The 17,365-nt window shown below is 43.9% G+C and overlaps 1 protein-coding gene across 3 annotated transcripts in view; it reads right to left on the bottom strand.

The window, feature by feature from the left end:
* Window positions 1-17,365, bottom strand: part of DGKZ (diacylglycerol kinase zeta) — a 141,950-nt gene that overhangs the window by 113,990 nt on the left and 10,595 nt on the right. The window lies entirely within an intron of this gene.

Below are 17,365 nucleotides of genomic sequence, written 5' to 3'. Positions count from 1 at the left end.
TCTTGATGAGAAACTGCTGTGATTCCTGAGTACTGAAGCTGAGCGCAGGTGTCCCTTATTAGGCCTTCAAGGCTAAGGCTAATGAGAGTGGGGTGATCCAAAAACCATGATGGGAGGCATGAGCGCTCATTATCTTCAGAGCTCTACCAATTAAGCCCTGTGATTGGGCCTATCAGGTCTTATGATTCGGGTCAGTTTTGCTTAAACTCGGGGTTTGGGCTATTGTAAGACAGCGTTCATCGTGCAATGATCACTGCAACCGGTCATGCTGCCAAACTGAATTCTGTTCTATGCTCAGGAACCTCTTGCTCAACTTGCACCACCTTGAGTGCTAGCTGATTAATAACCAGACAAGACAGTCTCGTTGCTTTCTTTGCTTCTGAGTAGCTTTAACTTGTGTTGTCATTTGAAGCCTTTTTCTTTGATGAACCTTGTTTTTTAAATAAAGTTTTTATGTGTTTTTGAAGAACGGCTTTTTGTTTGAGCTCCTGGACCTGTTAACCTTGGCTGCACCTTAGAGACAGGCCTTTCCTCACACACACAGGGTGCCATATTACGAAAGATTACCAAAGTCCACCCCTGACCCTCTCCTAAGTAAAGGTACATAGTACCAATGCTATTTTTCTAGAAAAAGTGGTGCAGGAGCTTACCATTAACTTCTCCCTTGTTCTCTTAAAATGGCAATTATTATAAATTAATTTGGAGATGGTATTTAGCACTAGTCAGATTAAATCAAATAAACAAGGAACATTCGGTGTTATGTTGGAGGGGATGCCAGGAAACGGAATTATGTTCACATGTGGTGGGGGTGTAAATATGTTTTTTTTTAAAATTGGAAAGGGTGTTTAAGGAGATAACAGAAATGACTGGGTTAAAGCTGACCAAAAGTCCAGAGGTAGCATTATTATCAATTTACAATGGGGTGGAAGGTTCACAAGCTATGAAGGACTTGCTCACAAATTTATTGACAGCTGCGCAAATTATTATAGCTAGGAAGTGGAAGTGGCAAGCAGAATATAAAACGGAAGAGTGGTATAAAGAGGTGTGGGATATAGCTATTAATGATAAATTAACATGTGCCATTAAGGTAAGACGGGGAATATGCAGGAGAAATGATTTTGAGGAGATATGGAGGGTGTTTGTAGAATTTGTACAGTTAAAACAGAAAGGGGTCAAACCATCACAAGAGGTGTTTAAATTTTGGGAGGTTGGATAGTTGTGATGGAATGCTCTCGGTGGTGGGGTGCACATCTTTATTCTTATTTATTTATGATTATTACTTTGTATTTTTTTTTTAAGAATGTGTTAAAATAATTAAAAAAGAAATAATGGCAATGGGGTGCCCACCTGAGAGGTGCCGGAGTTGAGTTCTGATGAGCTCCGGTTGAGGGGGAAAGCCCTGCATAGTACCAAGGCTGGCCAAGTTATTTTGGCACCTGAATCAGGAAATCCCACAAGCACTGTTTCCCAGCAGAAAAAATACACTCTTACTATAACTAACAAGTTGCTTGTCCTCTGTGATGTCCAAAATCATCTGCCACCTCACTCTGACTTTTACCTAGCACTTTAAATATGCTTTCTATGGACTCGTCTGCACTAAACATTTAAAGCAGTATTATACCACTTTAAACAGTCATGGCTTCCCAGCCACCACTATCCAATAATTCTGGAGGCTGTAATTTGTCAAAGGTGCCGAGAGCGGATAGGAGAGTCTTATTCCCCTCAGAGAGCTACAGTCCTCAAAGTGGTTGAACAATCAATGCCTCTTCCAAGGGAACACTGGAAATTGTAGCTCCATGGGGGTCTCCTAACAAATCTCAGTACCCTTAACAAACTACAGTTCCAGGAAGTGGGAAGCGGTGACGGTTTAAAGTGGTGGGTTACTGCCATAAATGCATAGTGCAGATGGGGCCCAGGTTACTGTCTTTGCTGTCACAGTAGCCCCGGAAGGCAGGCCTCTTGTTATTTCTATGTTTTAAAGAAAGAAACTGAGATTGAAACGTGTGACACTTGCCAAAGGTCAATGTTCGTGGTGGAAAAGGAACTTGTACCCTGATTCAGTGCTCTGCACTGGCTCTCACAGACTTGTAGAAGATGGCCAAATGCAAAGTCTAAGTTTGCATACAAAGCTGCTTCTCCCCTGCCCGCCACCAAAAATGGCATACTTTCAGTTTTAGCAATCTCCCTACCACCACCTATATCAATAAGAGCCATAAATTTAAACAAAAAGAGCCCAACAGAACTTTCTAATTCCTTCAAAGATATGAAGGGAGTGTTGTATAAGACAGAAAACAAGTGAAGGAGCTAAATGGCTGACCCAAGAGTGAAATTAGATATTATGTTATTCACATCTCCAGTCCTTGCTGGCCAATTCCCCCTTGCCCCAATAAGTAACCAGTACAGAATGGGACTGTGGTGCGAAAAGAAAGTTTTCTTTATCTTTAGATGAACACTTTTAGTATTTCTATTGTTATTTTTTGTATTACATTTCTTGTTTTATATTTATATTTATATCTTTATTCTACCATAAATTGATTTAGGACGCCTTTTGAATGTTGTGAAATGATACTTAAATATAATAAACAAAACTAAAACTAAGCTTTGCCCTGCCTCAGGCTTGATCTAAATCAGAAAAGGGCACACCTGCAATTTGTAATAAAACAAAAGTATTATTTTCTGGTGAAGGCAGATCTTGCCACAATAACACATGGGTTCATTACTTCCCTGCTGAAAAATGGTCAGAAACCTCTGGTGGCACAAGAATGCAACAGATAGGATGCTGATGGGACCACATTTTTGATCTTCATGTTACATCTGAATTGCATCAAGTTCATTGGCTCCCCAACTTGTTTCCAGATCTGTTTGAAAGTGCTAGTTTTGGCCTTTAAATGGTTTAGGACGTGGACTGTGCTTTATTGATTATTGCTGTATTTTGATTGTGTGAAGCTTTGAAACTTTGAAAATGCTGTGAAACTGAAAGAAATGAACCAAAAAAAACAAAAACAAAACCCAAACAAAACCTAAGCTACATTTCCCAGCACTATCTTGCAAAACAAATATAACAGATAGACATAATTTAAACTAACCCTCTACTGTTCTACGGCCTCCTCCAGAATTTCCTAAGATTTCATAGGAAAACATGCAAAGTTTACAGTTTACAGGGCTCATGTGACTTAGCTAAAACTCCATGAGGAATTGAAAGTACAGTGGTACCTTGGGTTAAGAACTTAATTCGTCCATTCTTAACCTGAAACTGTTCTTAACCTGAAGCACCACTTTAGCTAATGGGACCTCCTGCTTCCACCCTGCGATTTCTGTTCTCATCCTGAAGCAAAGTTCTTAACCTGAGGTACTATTTCTGGGTTAGCAGAGTCTGTAACCTGAAGCATCTGTTACCCGAGGCACCACTGTATCAAGAACAGAAAGTAGGAGAGAAAGGCTCAAGAAGTGAGTAGGAAGTAGTGGTGGTAAGAATGACCCATATTATATCATCTGATGAGTGACGAACCGTATGATTCTACCGTCCTGATGGCTTTCCAGCACCAATGGGGAACAGAAAGACCTTTGTTTTCACATTCAGACCACAAAACACTGATAAACAAAGGAATCTCCCATTTTAAAACTGCGAACAGAATGCTAATGAATTTTCTTACAAATAATTAATTGTCATCATGACCTTATATATGTTACCATTTAATTTTTTAAAAGTTAATTCTTTTTAAGGTTTGAAAGGATCAATGACAGAAAAATAATAACCCTTTTCTGGTTTTCCAACACTACAGGGAACATTGTTAAAGGGAAAGGACGAAATACTGTACAGCTTGAGCACGCCTATCTTTATTACAAGAATTGTTAATAAACAAAGCTGCATATTACATGCATAGTATTATATGCACTAAGGAATATCATAATAAGATGTCCACACCTATGTCATTAATGATATTGGCAATTTATTGCATTTATATCTCAGGCCGTAGTTTTCATAGCAATTCACAGCAGCACATTGAAAGATGTTGTAGGACTGTGATATGATGCACACTTCATTGGGAGCAGCAGCAACTATTAGTGAATTCAGTGGGACTTATTTCCAAGTAAATCCACGCTTATCTGCGGAATGAATATATTAGTTTTAGAGCACTTTTATAGCCATGCCATTGTCTGAGCAATTCTAGTGACTGTAGTATGGTAAGAATGATTGCAATTATTTTAGAAATTCCTAGTCCACACACTCCATTACAGAAGTACAGGTCTTTGGGGGAAAGAAACAACGAATCAGATTAAGACAGTGATCCTGTGTGCACATACCTGAGAATATTGAATATGATGTGGCTTACTTTAAACTGTATATATTTGCACTGCACACTTTTAGTAAAGATTCACCTGTTGGGTTTAAACCCCTTTGTTTTCTGGGAAACAGCTGTTGTGCATACTTGACCTAAGTAACTGCTAGGGAAGTGTGGTTTTCTACACAGCTAGTGTAACCGCTGCCATTGCAAGTGATGCATGGAATGTGAATGTACGAATGTCAGGGCAGGAGATTTACTTTAAAAGAAGACAATTTAGAGGCTAAGTGTCTCTCTACACTATGTACAGCGCAGGAAAACTTATTATTTAACGAACTTAGTGATAAACATCAGCAAATTTACTTTCTCATCTGTTGCAACAGTCTCTCGTTTTGTGAGTCTTTTAAATAAATAAATAGGTAGACAGATAGATAGAAAGATTAGATAAAACGTTCCTCCTTCCAGCACTGGACTACATTTCTCTCCAGATTGTTGTTGTTGTTGAACAAGCGTGTGCTTATTTCATCAATCAAGACAATGCCACTGCAGCCAAACACTAGTGTTCAAGGTAACTCAGTGAAACTGGCTGGCAGTATATTCAAGACAAACAAAGAAGTTTTTTTCCCCCAGACAGCACATAATTAACTTATGAAATTCACTTCCATTGGACATGGCTTGCCTTAGATAGTTCCAAAAGGGCATTAGACAAATTCATGGAGGACAGGTCAACCAATGTCTGTTTGCATGATAGCTGAGTGGAGCCTCCAGCCTGAGAGGCAATATACCTTAGAATGCCAAATGGCAGAACAAATGACAGGAGGGCTCTGCTCATGCTTTGTTTGTGGGCTTCCTGAAGGTATTTGGCTGGCTACAGATGGAAACAGGATACTAGACAAGATGGACTTTTGTCTAATCCAGCAAGGCTTCCTTTCTTTTATTATGTTCTTAATTGCATCCCATCCCTTTCCAAGAGACCAGTATGTCATGCTGTTGGTGCTGGGTCCATGCTAATGCAACTATAGCGCGCACACACACACAAACACACACACCACAAACATGTATGGGATTTAATATCATCTGAAAAAGTCTTGCATTTGAAGAGTGAGTAAAAAATTCATGAGATCTGTGGGAATTTACTCAGGAATGAATGTGGCATACCTTGACTATGGAGGACATGTATGTTCATATGAACGCCACAAAACCTAATAGGTGTGATCCAGCTTTAACAAAATCAGTAGAATGGTTGTAACTGATTTCTTTTAGAGATATTTTGAACCCAGAGCACGCAGAAATCCCAAGGCAGTATTTACATTGTGCCTTGGGGTGCTTTAAATAATGGTGCTGCTAGCTAATTTAAATGCTTAATGCGAAGCGTTTTAAGGAGTGCACTAGGCTGTGATGTTGAAAGAGCCATAGCTCACAGTGGCAGCGGCAGAAACAGCACCAAAAGGAGACTGGCTCCAACAGTATCTAGAGAAACAGTCTCACTAAGAAGGGTGTTTCCCGTTGATGTACAACAACAGTTCTCAAACATTCTCCCCTGAGGACCACTTGAAAATTGCTGTGGATCTCAGAGGACTACTTAATAAACTTCTGTTGTTCTACAAATTAAAGCACATACATAATTTACGTTTTAATAACTACAGTCTTGCCTTTGTAAAGAGATGGATCCGCCTGTTTTGTTGAGCAACGCACTATGATCACTGTCACCAGAAGAAGAAAAAATACTGTAAAAAGTGCGGCTGTTCTTGACTGTTCCACAGCTTTTCCTGAATGGAGCTCATGAGCCACAAGTTGTCCATAGAACACAATCAGAGGCAGATTTTAGGCTCTAAAATTCAGTGCGTGTCCCCATCTCCCCCACCTCTCACGCTCTATTCTGCAGCATTGTTTTGACACCCCTCCTGCAGGGCATTGCCCAGAGCAAGTGTACCGGTCATGCTACCCTAAAATCGCCTCTGACACAGTTTGAGACTTTCTGCTCTGCAGAGTACACTTGCTGGCCCTTGGGCTGCCAGGTGGTATCAGTTTTAAGGAGCTTTAAGGATACTTGGGAAGTTTCTTGCTACACATCTGCACATTTAAGAGATCATGCATGCTACGTCTTGAACACATCACCTTCCATCAATAAACAGGAGAATGGCATTCAGCCTGTGCCAGTTCCAAACAATCCACATGACTCACAGAAATCATAGAATTGTAGAGTTATAAGGGAACCTGAGGGTCATCTGGTCTAACCCCCTGCAATGCAGGGATATTTTGCCCATCATGGAACTTGAACCCATGACCCTGAGATTAAGAGTCTCATGGTCTACCAGCTGAGCCATCCCATGTGGGAGCTTAACTGCTTGGTCTTTGCTGCACAGTGGTAGGGGAAAGGTGCCTTTTCCAGGGGCACTTAATGTGTTTAACTGTGTCCTACAGCATTGAACATGGAATGTAGAAAATGCTGCCTTATGCGCATGCCTTTGTAGCATTTTAAACCATGCTTTATTATGAGTCTCACAAGAGACTAGGGCCCTGCGGGACTTGACATCTTTCCGCAGGGCCTGTAAGACAGAGCTGTTCCACCAGGCCTTTGGTCAGGGCGCAGCCTGACCCCCTCCTCTGGCAATCTGCACAGGGTCTTGCTTGCTGGTTGCCATCAATTTGTTTTGATTGATTTTATGGTGAAAAGTTTTTAGAATGTTGGATTGTTTTCATTGTTGTTAGCCGCCCTGAGCCCAGCTTTGGCTGGGGAGGGCGGGGTATAAATAAAATTTATTATTATTATTATTATTATTATTATTATTATTATTATTATTATATAACAGACTCTGAGAGTGTACATTCTCACTGGCTTAAGAGCTGTATGTTTTAAAGTGTGTTATTATGCATTGCATATACCATAACACAAGAGTTTCCCTTTAACAACAAATTAGAACGTATGTACTACTTTAGAATGTATGTATCACTTTAGAATGTTTAAGCCTCCTCCCATGCGTTTTCTCAGCATCCTTCAGTGGCAATGAAAAGATTTGGAACTGCATGTGCAGGTTTCTACCAGAAGATGGTGCAAGGTTCCAGAATGGAAAGGTGTGTTGTGGGGGATGCATGGCTTGTCAGAGCATTGATTGAGGCCATGTAGAGATTGTGAATGGTGGGCGGTGAACCCAGGAAGCGCATGATTGAACCCAAGCTGCTCTGGTTATCAGAATAGAATGTTTCTGTCATCTACAAACCCTTCTGACACGTTTAGAATTTATCACAATGCCTGCTTTTGAATCTTTTAACTATTATTTTGCTGCTGTTCCTCCATAAGCTTCTTTTGTTGTCTTTCGAAGGCCAGGTATGCACTAAAAAACAAATGAACACATAAATTTCACATCCCCACCATAATCACTGCTAAACTTTTGAAGACCCTAAGCTGCATCAGTTTTGCTCTGTCACAGAAGCCAAGGTCCCTGCTAGAATCTGCTGGAAGGCAAGAGAAATCCTGTTAAGAATTCTCCAGTTCCCAGTTCTCTGGGTGTGTTCATCATGGATAGCGATGCTTCCTGAGAAGAACAGACCTCCCATTCTAGTCCATCCATTCTTCCCTGGCCACAGAATGTACTGCCGATCCGAAATGTATACTGTACTGTCAAGCCTGTGCAATTTGCAAGGAACCTGGGAAATTCTGGGCAGCAGTTGACTTGTTACACTTTCTTGCACACAAAGCCGGATAATATTATGACAAGCAACAGAGATCAGTTCAGTTGGCCCAGATAAGACAGCCAACAAGCACACATTTCAGAAAGCTTCCCACCACCCCGCCCACCTTATAGGGCAACCTGTAGATTTTTGGTGCTAGTCCTTCTCAATCAACAACAAATCGAACATCAGCCAGTGGTTAGGCTAAGCCAGACAGATTGTTCCTGCCCTCCGTTGTGCATCTGAAAATGCTAAGCGCAGGAAGCGGTGCCCACCAGCTGAGAGGGGAGGACAGAGCCATATGCAGCCTGGCAGAGAAGAACAGACTCCCAAGCAAAGGCCAACCGACTGAATGAAGAGGTGGGATTGGCAGGAAGAGAGCACAACAAAGATGGGCACCATGTGTCGGTTCCTGCAGGCTGCTCAATAATCCCTTTGGGAAAGTTTCCAGCCAAAGGAAGGAGGAAGCATTAGCAAGTGAAGCCATCTGCCAGGGGAAGAGGAAAAACATGGGGGCGACTACCTCCAAATTGTTCAGCTACCTAAACTATCTGAAGAAACAAGTGGGCTCAGAAAAGATCCTGACAAAGCCAGGCTCAAGCTGGGAGATATAGCAGCCTCTTGCACTGGGGGAGTCAATCATGTACAGCAAGGCCTAGCCTTATTTGAAGAGGAAAAAGCAAGAGAAGAGTGAGCTGCAGTGAATGCTAGTGAGACACAAAGTTAGAAGACTGCTAAAGTACGTTTCAGAGGGTGCTTTCCCAGGCCCCACCACAGGCATAGGCAAACTTGGCCCTCCAGATGCTTTGGGACTACAATTCCCATCATCCCTGACCACTGGTTCTGTTAGCTAGGGATGATGGGAGTTGTAGTCCCCAAACAGCTGGAAGGCTGAGTTTGCCTATGCCTGCCCCACCAGGTCTCACCAAGAATCCCGGAGTGTGTGTGTGTGTGTGTGTGTGTGTGTGTGTATACACTTTGCCTAAGTCAACAATTCCCTTGCCCCATGCCCTACTGGAACTCTTGCCAACTGGACTCGCAAAGAGCTGTGTCCAGTCATTACACATCAGCTGCTACGAATCTTTCAGGCAGCACCAGGCCTGATAATAATAATAATTAGGAATCTACAGCAGTGCCCAGCGAGTAATGCAAGGGTGTGAACTTGCTCCCTTTGGTACCCATTGATTTCCCACCTTTGCCAGAATTGGCAAATCTCACTCTTTGGGGATTGTCAGTTGGCACTGGGTCTTGGAAAATGCAGTGTTGTCCAAGTTGAAGGGCAGCACAGCAGTTGTATTCATGAAGCACTGGCCTGTGAACCCTTTTTTTATTTTTCTGCTTTAAGAGATGCTGAAACACAGGCTCACGTCAAAGAGCTGCAGACACAGATTGGTGGGAGCAAATGGGGATTTGATTATGCTATTCTATGAAGGCTGATTAGCATGCTTTAAAAAGGATTCAAAGGGAAGGCTGAGCCGGAAAGAACTGTTCATCAAACTCCCTTCCCATAAAGCATCCATCCCATCTGCACATGTCTTCCCACCTGGGAGTGGAGGATGTAACTCACGCATCTCATTTCCCAGCCCACAAACACAATGACAGCAGCGTTCCAGGCTTCACCATTGTCAAAGTGGCACACAGCAAGGCCACTGAGACTTCACGCGATGCAGCAGCAGGGACAGCTCACAGTAGGAGCCCCGCATCCTGGCTGCACAAAGTGCCTTTGTTTAGCAGCATTGCACCTGTTTACGATGGGAGTGCTTGGCACAGGCCATGGCTACTGCGACAGTTCCAGAGAATAAAGAACTGTAAGGCATGGGATATTGATCAGGCTGAAGGAAATTATGAGGCATTTGTGGATAAGATTCGAAACGGAAAGGGGAGTACGTCCTAGTTGGCTCCAGAAGGGCAGGACTTTGGGGCAGACGTCTAGGGCTCCATTCAGCAGAATGACCAAGAGGGCAGATCAGCAGAGCTGTCTTATCAGATTTTGAAATGAAGTGATACTAGCACCTAAAGGAAAGTGGGTGGGATAAGACCATTAAGTCCAGAGTCTGAAATTAGCTAACTGCACCACTGGGCACATCAAACCCTGTAGAGATAATTATCTTTCAATGTGATACAGTTGGCAGGTTGCAAGCTTTTGAGCTTTGTACTTTGTTCTGAAAACAACAATGCCAAGGTAATCCAAGTACTGTACAAAAGAAAGCTGACGTCTGCAGACCTACATATACTTTTGCACACTGTATTGTTCAACTTACCAAATGTGTGGCCTTTTCCTATTCTGCAGAAAGAGGGAAGTTTTGGAACTCACAATGGCATATTTTAAAGGTCTAAACCTCCTATAGTTTCATGCTTTACTTTGCCGCATATTTTGTTATTTTAAATCTCTGCTGGGGTTCTCTCAGCAAAGAGTATTTCCCCCCAACCTGGATCCTGGTATCCAGGAATTTATTAACAGACAGACAGACAGATGATAGAATATAGATATAGATAGATAAATAAATAGATAGATAGATGATAGACAGATATAGGTTTCTCCTTGCACCAACATAATGCACATTGGTGAAGGCATCTCCACCCCCTCTCTGATGTGTACAACATGCAAGAGAGGAACGACCTTGCTGAATTTTAAGCTGCTAATGTGTACATAGCCTTAGGTTATTGAAACATCTTCAGGCTTTGACCAGTCACTTTCAAAACTATTTCTGAAGGTGCATAAAAGCTTGAAAGCTAAGAGTCTCTTATGCCAGGAACCTTTCATCTGGAAGCACCCTCAGGTTACTGAATTTGGCACTCCATGACAATGTCTGTGCTTGTTCTACCTGTGGAATAGCAGAATCATAGACTATATACAGTGGTACCTCGGGTTACATACGCTTCCGGTTACATACACTTCAGGTTACAGACTCCGCTAACCCAGAAATAGTACCTCGGGTTAAGAACTTTGCTTCAGCATGAGAACAGAATTCGTGTGGCGGCGGCACAGCAGCAGCGGGAGGCCCCATTAGCTAAAGTGGTACCTCAGGTTAAGAACAGTTTCAGGTTAAGAACGGACCTCCGGAACAAATTAAGTTCTTAACCTGAGGTACCACTGTACAGCCCTAATCCTTGGGCTACAAGAGGTAGTGAAAGAGCTAGGGCTTTGCAAGTATTTCATTGGGTTTGTATAATAGATAGCAAGTGCATTGCACTAGGTTTTTCTTCCTCATACTCCTCCACCAATTTTTAGAAACGTTCTCTGGGCTGTCTTGTGATCTTTCTTGTGATCTTCCTTATTTCTGTGCTTCTCCTCAAATCTTCAGAATTTGCAAACTCATGGTCTGAGCTTAAAAAGTGCTATATCACTGCATAAAACAGCTGAGTCTGTGGTTCTCATTGCAAAGGCGTAAGTGATGTGTTTACATTAGCAAAGACTACAATCCCACTACTGGTATTACAACACTGTCACCCTCCCTGCTGTGATAACTTGTCAAGCACGTGAAGATGAAAAGGAAACTCCAATAGACCGGAGACCAAGTTGTCATGACTTTGTGTAGTTAAGAGGTCCTCATGGAAAATTACATTTTGTGCTCAGGCAGTCTAAAGCAGATTTCTAAGATGCAAGTAATAAGTGGCAGGTTACAAACCTCATTATTATTATTTTTCTATTTTTCTAAATCTACACAACCTCTTCCCAGAACACCCCATTATGCCCCTTAAGAAGTGTCTCAATTGTTTCCCTGCTATTGTGTAACCAAAGCTTCAATCCTTATCAAGATGTAAGTACCTCTGAACTCAGCAAGTTTCCATGTAAACATATTTAAGCTCACACTGCAGAGGGTTGGACTAGATGACCCTCGGGATCCCTTCCAACTCTACAATTCTATGATTATATGTTCCACACTGTAATAGTGCTGCACTGTAAACAGCTGCTGCAGTGAAGCTCTGGAGAGCACAGGGTCAAAAGAATCAGTGAATCCTAAATTCTGGAAGTAGAATTAGATCCTACAAGAATGATTTCCATTTGGGGTGATTTCCAAACCACCTTGGAAATTCCCATCAGGGAAAGGGGTATAAATAAAATATATAAGAATACATACATACATACATACATACATAATTTTATTTGTATGCCGCTTTCCGATAGTTAAAACTGTGCTCAAGGTGGCTTTCAACATAACAAAAGTAGTCATAATAATGGCTGCCAGCTCCAGAGAAACAGGCAGAGTAAGTGACAACACTGAACAAATGTCCTGTCTGCTGCTCTGGGAGTTTTGGGGAGCAGAAGAGCTACAGTGATGGTTACACCATGGGAGCAGCATTAGTGTGGGATCTGTTGAAAGAGATGGCTGTTTGGGGAAACGGGTGAATCTTCTAGAATTCAGAGAATGAGTCTCTCTGGTTCATAGACTCATATAGTTGGGCTGTGTACACATTACCAGCTTGAAACACAGCTTGCTCATTCTTTTTCTCAGTTTGAATTGAAGCAAGTTTGTGGGGAAATGCATCAAAATGCAGCATTTCCAAACAAATGACAGGATAGAAGTGGCTTGTGGCTAGCATCATGTGTACACTGCTTCCCAAACCAGCAGTGGAAACCACACTGGATGCAGAATCAATAGGAGTGTTGGCCCAGCCTTGAAAGACCTTTATTCCAAACTTCTCAGTTCAGAATATCCTCTAACAGAGGAGTGCCTAGCTTCTGCCTGAAGGACCTCGAGCAAGGGAGAGTGCCCACCCCTGGCAAGTGCCCTCCATGTCAAACTGCCCTGGCCATCAAGAGGTTTCTTCCTAAAGTTCCTCTGAAATCTACCCTTAACTCTGCTCTCTGGGGCAGTTGCGAACAGGTATTTGCCCTCTTCTGTGTCACAGCCAAGTGCTGAAATAGGGCTGAAAGGAAGTGTGCATGCACACGAAAACTCATACCAACTTAGTTGGTCTCTAAGCTGCTACTGGAAGGATTTTTTAAATTATTTTTAATTATTTTTTATTATATTATATTATTTGTTTTGTTTCATTTCAACTACGGCAGACCAACACGGCTACCTACCTGTAGCCTCCCTGGTGTCCCTGCACCTACCACAGGAATAGTTGATAAGCCTGAGAGATAAGGATAACAAGTAGGCTTGTGTTCCTGCAACTCCTGACCTCTAGTGCTAGTGCTTACTAGGTAAACAAACCCATCTGTCTGCAACATAAAGTGTAGAGGTAAAGAGGCCGCCCTGCAGGAAGAGTAAGGGATAGATGAGAAAAGTGATGCTTAGCTCCATATGAAGGATCACATCAGGGGAAAGGGAACCCTCGTCACACTTTTTGTGACATTTTGGTGGGTCCCAATAAAGGCATTTCCCCACAGCGGATTTGGGGAGTTTATTATCCGCTGAGTATTCACAGGAAGACACAAGCATTTTTAAGCCAAGGAACAATGGATGAGGAAAGCATTAAAAGCATATCTCTTATTCACAGTGATACATGTTTTGTGTGTGCAAAATTTAGGAGCCAGGCAGTTTTGGAGCTGCCAGGGAGCAAGTGAAGGATGCAAGTTGGAGAACACGTGCTTCTAAGAAAGGCTGAGAAAACAGAGAGAAAACGGGTATATAAACATGGGGGCAGGGATTGGAAAGTTAAAAAAGTGAGAGGGATTGAAGAAAAGGGGAAGAGAAGAGAAATGAGAAGAGGAATAAAAGCGAGGGAGGTATTTGGTTCTAAGAAGGATGTGTTAAGAAGAACAAAAAGTTGCAGGGAAAACAATCCAGTTTCTCCATCATATTTTTCTAGCCTCAAAGACCTCACCAATTTTGGCAGCAGCAAAAAGAGGGGGAAAGTAGGCAAAGCTTTGGGTTTGACAGAACTTAACACTTCCCAGTCATCAGATTATCTGTATTTTTAAATTTTAATGCCATTTTGATTTCATTGCATTTCATCACAGCCAGCAGTGGCCAAAGGAGAATGTGGCCCTTGGATCAGCTACACCTTACACAGAGCTACACACATTGTTGGCAGGGGGAGAAATCTACTTCCTGTTCTCATCAGCAACTCAAGTGCCAGTCACCAGGCAGTTTTAAAGTTGAACATCTGAGGCTGGGTTGCTGCACTTCTGTCTGTTCACATGGGCCGTTCCCAGCACACCCTTTTACTGTATAAATGAGATGATCTCTGCAATCCTATAATAAAAATTAAGACGAATGTATTTAAATAGGGCTTACTCTAAGAAAAGTGGGTACAGAATTGCAGTCTAACTGGTTCCAGACCCTCCAAGTGTCCCTATTTTCCAGGGACAGTCCCAGATTTACAGAAGCCATCCTGTTTTCTGATTTGATCCCAGAACGTCCCGCTTTTCCTTAGGATGTCCCTATTTTCATCAAATAAAGTTTGGAATGTATGGAGTTACGTGACCCCCAAGCCAAGGAGATAAACAATTATACATCTGAAGGCAGCCCTGTATAGGGAAGATTTTTCATGTTAAATGTTTTATTGTGTTGTGATATATATTGGAAGCTGCCCAGAGTGGCTGGGACAACCCAGTCAGATGGGCATGGTATAAAGAAAATTGTTGTTCTTGTTGAATAGGATGTCCCTATTTTCATCAGAGAAATGTTGGGGGGTGTATTGTTCCCTACCATTTTTACTCCACGCTAATAAGCACTTCTGGCAGTCTTGGCAGATAAGAGCCATAGGGCCTCTTCTACTAAAGGTGAGGTGCTGACTCCACCCTTTGAGAAATCTGATCTGTTGGCACCAGGATTCTTTGCACCAGCCAAACTAGCCATAGACTTTTTCTAATGGCTTCAGGAAGTGCTTTCCCTTGTGCTTGCAATACCTGAGTACGGTGAGGATTGTAATGGCTCAGTTGCTGATGTAGGCCAAAGGGATGCTGGGAGATTGATAGAGTCACAAATCCACATTTTAAAAGTTGACTTCCACAGAGTCCTTTTTGAGCACTGGCGGATATCCCAAGCCTCAGTTATGCTTTGAGTATCATTTAGATTCCCACCCCAGCCCCCGCCCTCCCACTGCAAGGTGATATTTTGCAGTCAACTGATGATGAACATTCGCAAACATTCGAAGCCTCTGAATGGTTCAGCCCACACAATATGAATTCAGCAAGGCAGGCTGCCTCACTTGCTTGAAAACATGTTCAGCCTTTTGTCAGCTGCGGGGCAGAGGAATGAAAAAAGCACGCTTGTGGCAAGAAAATACGGGCACATGAATTTTACCCATAATCGGCTGCTTCATCCAAGCGCACAGTGTGTACCTATATTATGCCATACCTTATAATCTGTAAGAGGCATACACATTTTATTTTTACATGCTGTATGGTGTTGGGGCCAATTGCCGCTCGCTTGCTTCAGTGTGTACACACCCAGGGTCTCAGAAGTCGTTTGAATAATGTGAGGAAAAGTAGGGGGCCTTAATGAAATTTACAAACGCTCTCTGCCTAACACCTGCTAGACAATTACAGACAAATTGTGCCCCCATACATTTCTAAAAATAGTAGCTAAGGGGGCTGTCATAAAAGCTAAGGAGGGGGCAAGCCCCAGTGTAATCGAAGCCCCGCTTGTCTCCCTCACAGATTATGAAATCCTTCCATGGTTATGCTACCCACGCAGCAGCCTACCTAGTTTTGTAATGTGCAATATGGCAATTAGTGGAACTAGTGGCCAATTAGTGGGCCGAGAAGCTTTTGTCTCACTTGCTTCTCTGAATGACTTCCCCAAATCCCCCCGGTGAATCACTGCTAAAATCAGGTATACAAACATGAAACCTACTTAGGTATTTATTGCAGCCGCTTCCGCAAAGGCTGGAACCAGCGAGCCTTGCAAATCCATTGCTGCTAAGAGGCTTGGCTTGGGAAGTGCTATATATAACCAGCTCCGGCAGCCCACGCTCCCCCCACCAGAGACACCTCCACACACACCACATTCTCTCTATTTCTGGAAGAAACATTTATTTCCAAGTCCTTAAAAATATCAAGGGTGCTTTTTCTCCTCCTCCTCCTTTTACGTAAAAGGCTGGAGCTGCCACCCTCTACCCTTCTGCCGGCTGGGGGAGCAGAGCAGGCAGAGGACTGGCAGGAAGTGCCCATAGGCAGTTAACATGATGTGAAACGTGGGGTCTCGGGAAGGCTGAGGAAATTTTGCCTTTGCAGGAGTTGTATCACAATCTTTTTGGGCTCAGCCATCCTCTTTCCAGGGAGCCTTTTGCTAATCCTCATGCCCCCCCCCACTGCAAAATAGTAAGGTAAAGGTAAAATGTAAAGGACCCCTGGATGGTTAAGTCCAGTCAAAGGTGACTATGGGGTTGCGGTGCTCATCTCGCTTTCAGGCCGAGGGAGCTGGCATTTTGTGATGGCCTGGGATTCCGATTCGGAGGATGAAACAGAGGAATCCCGGCCTGCACAGGAGTCCCCGCCTCCAGGGCCGGCTGAACTGGGGCCAGGCCTAGATGCTGAAGAGCCTGCACCTGTGGCAGTGAATCAGGAGCTGGCCCCAGGTGAAGCCCTTCTGGCCCCAGAGAGGCTTGACGACTCAGTGGCCACAGGTGAGCCTCCTCCAGGGCCCAGTAACCCTTCGGCCTCTCCTGATCTGCAGAGGTTTAGAGCAGAGAGGCGAAGGGAACTGGTTGCCCCCAGGAGGAGTGCTCGCCTTAAGGCCAGAGGAGGCGGGGCTCCTGGGGGCCGGGACCGCCCCTGGCCTTAGAAGAGGATAAAAGCCCAGTCAGCCCGGCCCCAGGTTGCGGGAGCAACGTCGTTGTTGGCTTCGGACCTTCCTGCGTTCCTGATCCCTGCTCGGCCTCCTGTTCCTGACTATCCGGTACTCCTGTTCCCTGCTCGGCCTCCTGTTCCCGACCATCCGGTGTTCCTGTTCCCTGCACAGCCTCCTGTTCCAGCATTCCTGTTCACCGCCCGGCACTCTGCCTCGGACCTTGCCCCTCTTCGTGTGGACTTTGCTACACCCAAGGTACCTTACCCCCGGGACCAGCACAGTTTGCTCCCGCCCCCTCCCGCACTCCCCCTTCGTCGGGGTGCGTTCGGGAAGAGCCAGAGGCCATGGCTGAACAGGCGGCTGCACTGGTGGCTTTGGCCCAGGAGAACCAGGCCTTGTCTCACACCGTGCAGCAGCTCAGTGACGCGGTTGAGGCACTTCAGCAACGCTTGGAAGCCCTACCGGCTCCTGGGGCCGACGCCCCGGCTCCGGGCAAATACCCAGTGGCTTTGCCTGAGAAATTTGATGGAGCCCCGGCCAGCTTTCCCATGTTCCTGGCCCAGGCCAAACTGTATATTCAGGGGCGAGCCCGGAACTTTCCTGACGACCGTACCAAGGTGCACTTTTTGATTAGCTTGTTAAAGGACCAGGCGGCCAAGTGGGCGTTGCCGCTACTCAGGCAAGACTCCCCCTTGCTGGCAGACTATACGGGGTTTTGCAATC

This window comes from Podarcis tiliguerta (assembly GCF_965153285.1).
Source record: "Podarcis tiliguerta genome assembly, chromosome: 1".
Taxonomy (NCBI): Eukaryota; Metazoa; Chordata; class Lepidosauria; order Squamata; family Lacertidae; genus Podarcis; species Podarcis tiliguerta.
This window is presented reverse-complemented; position numbering and strand designations above follow the sequence as displayed.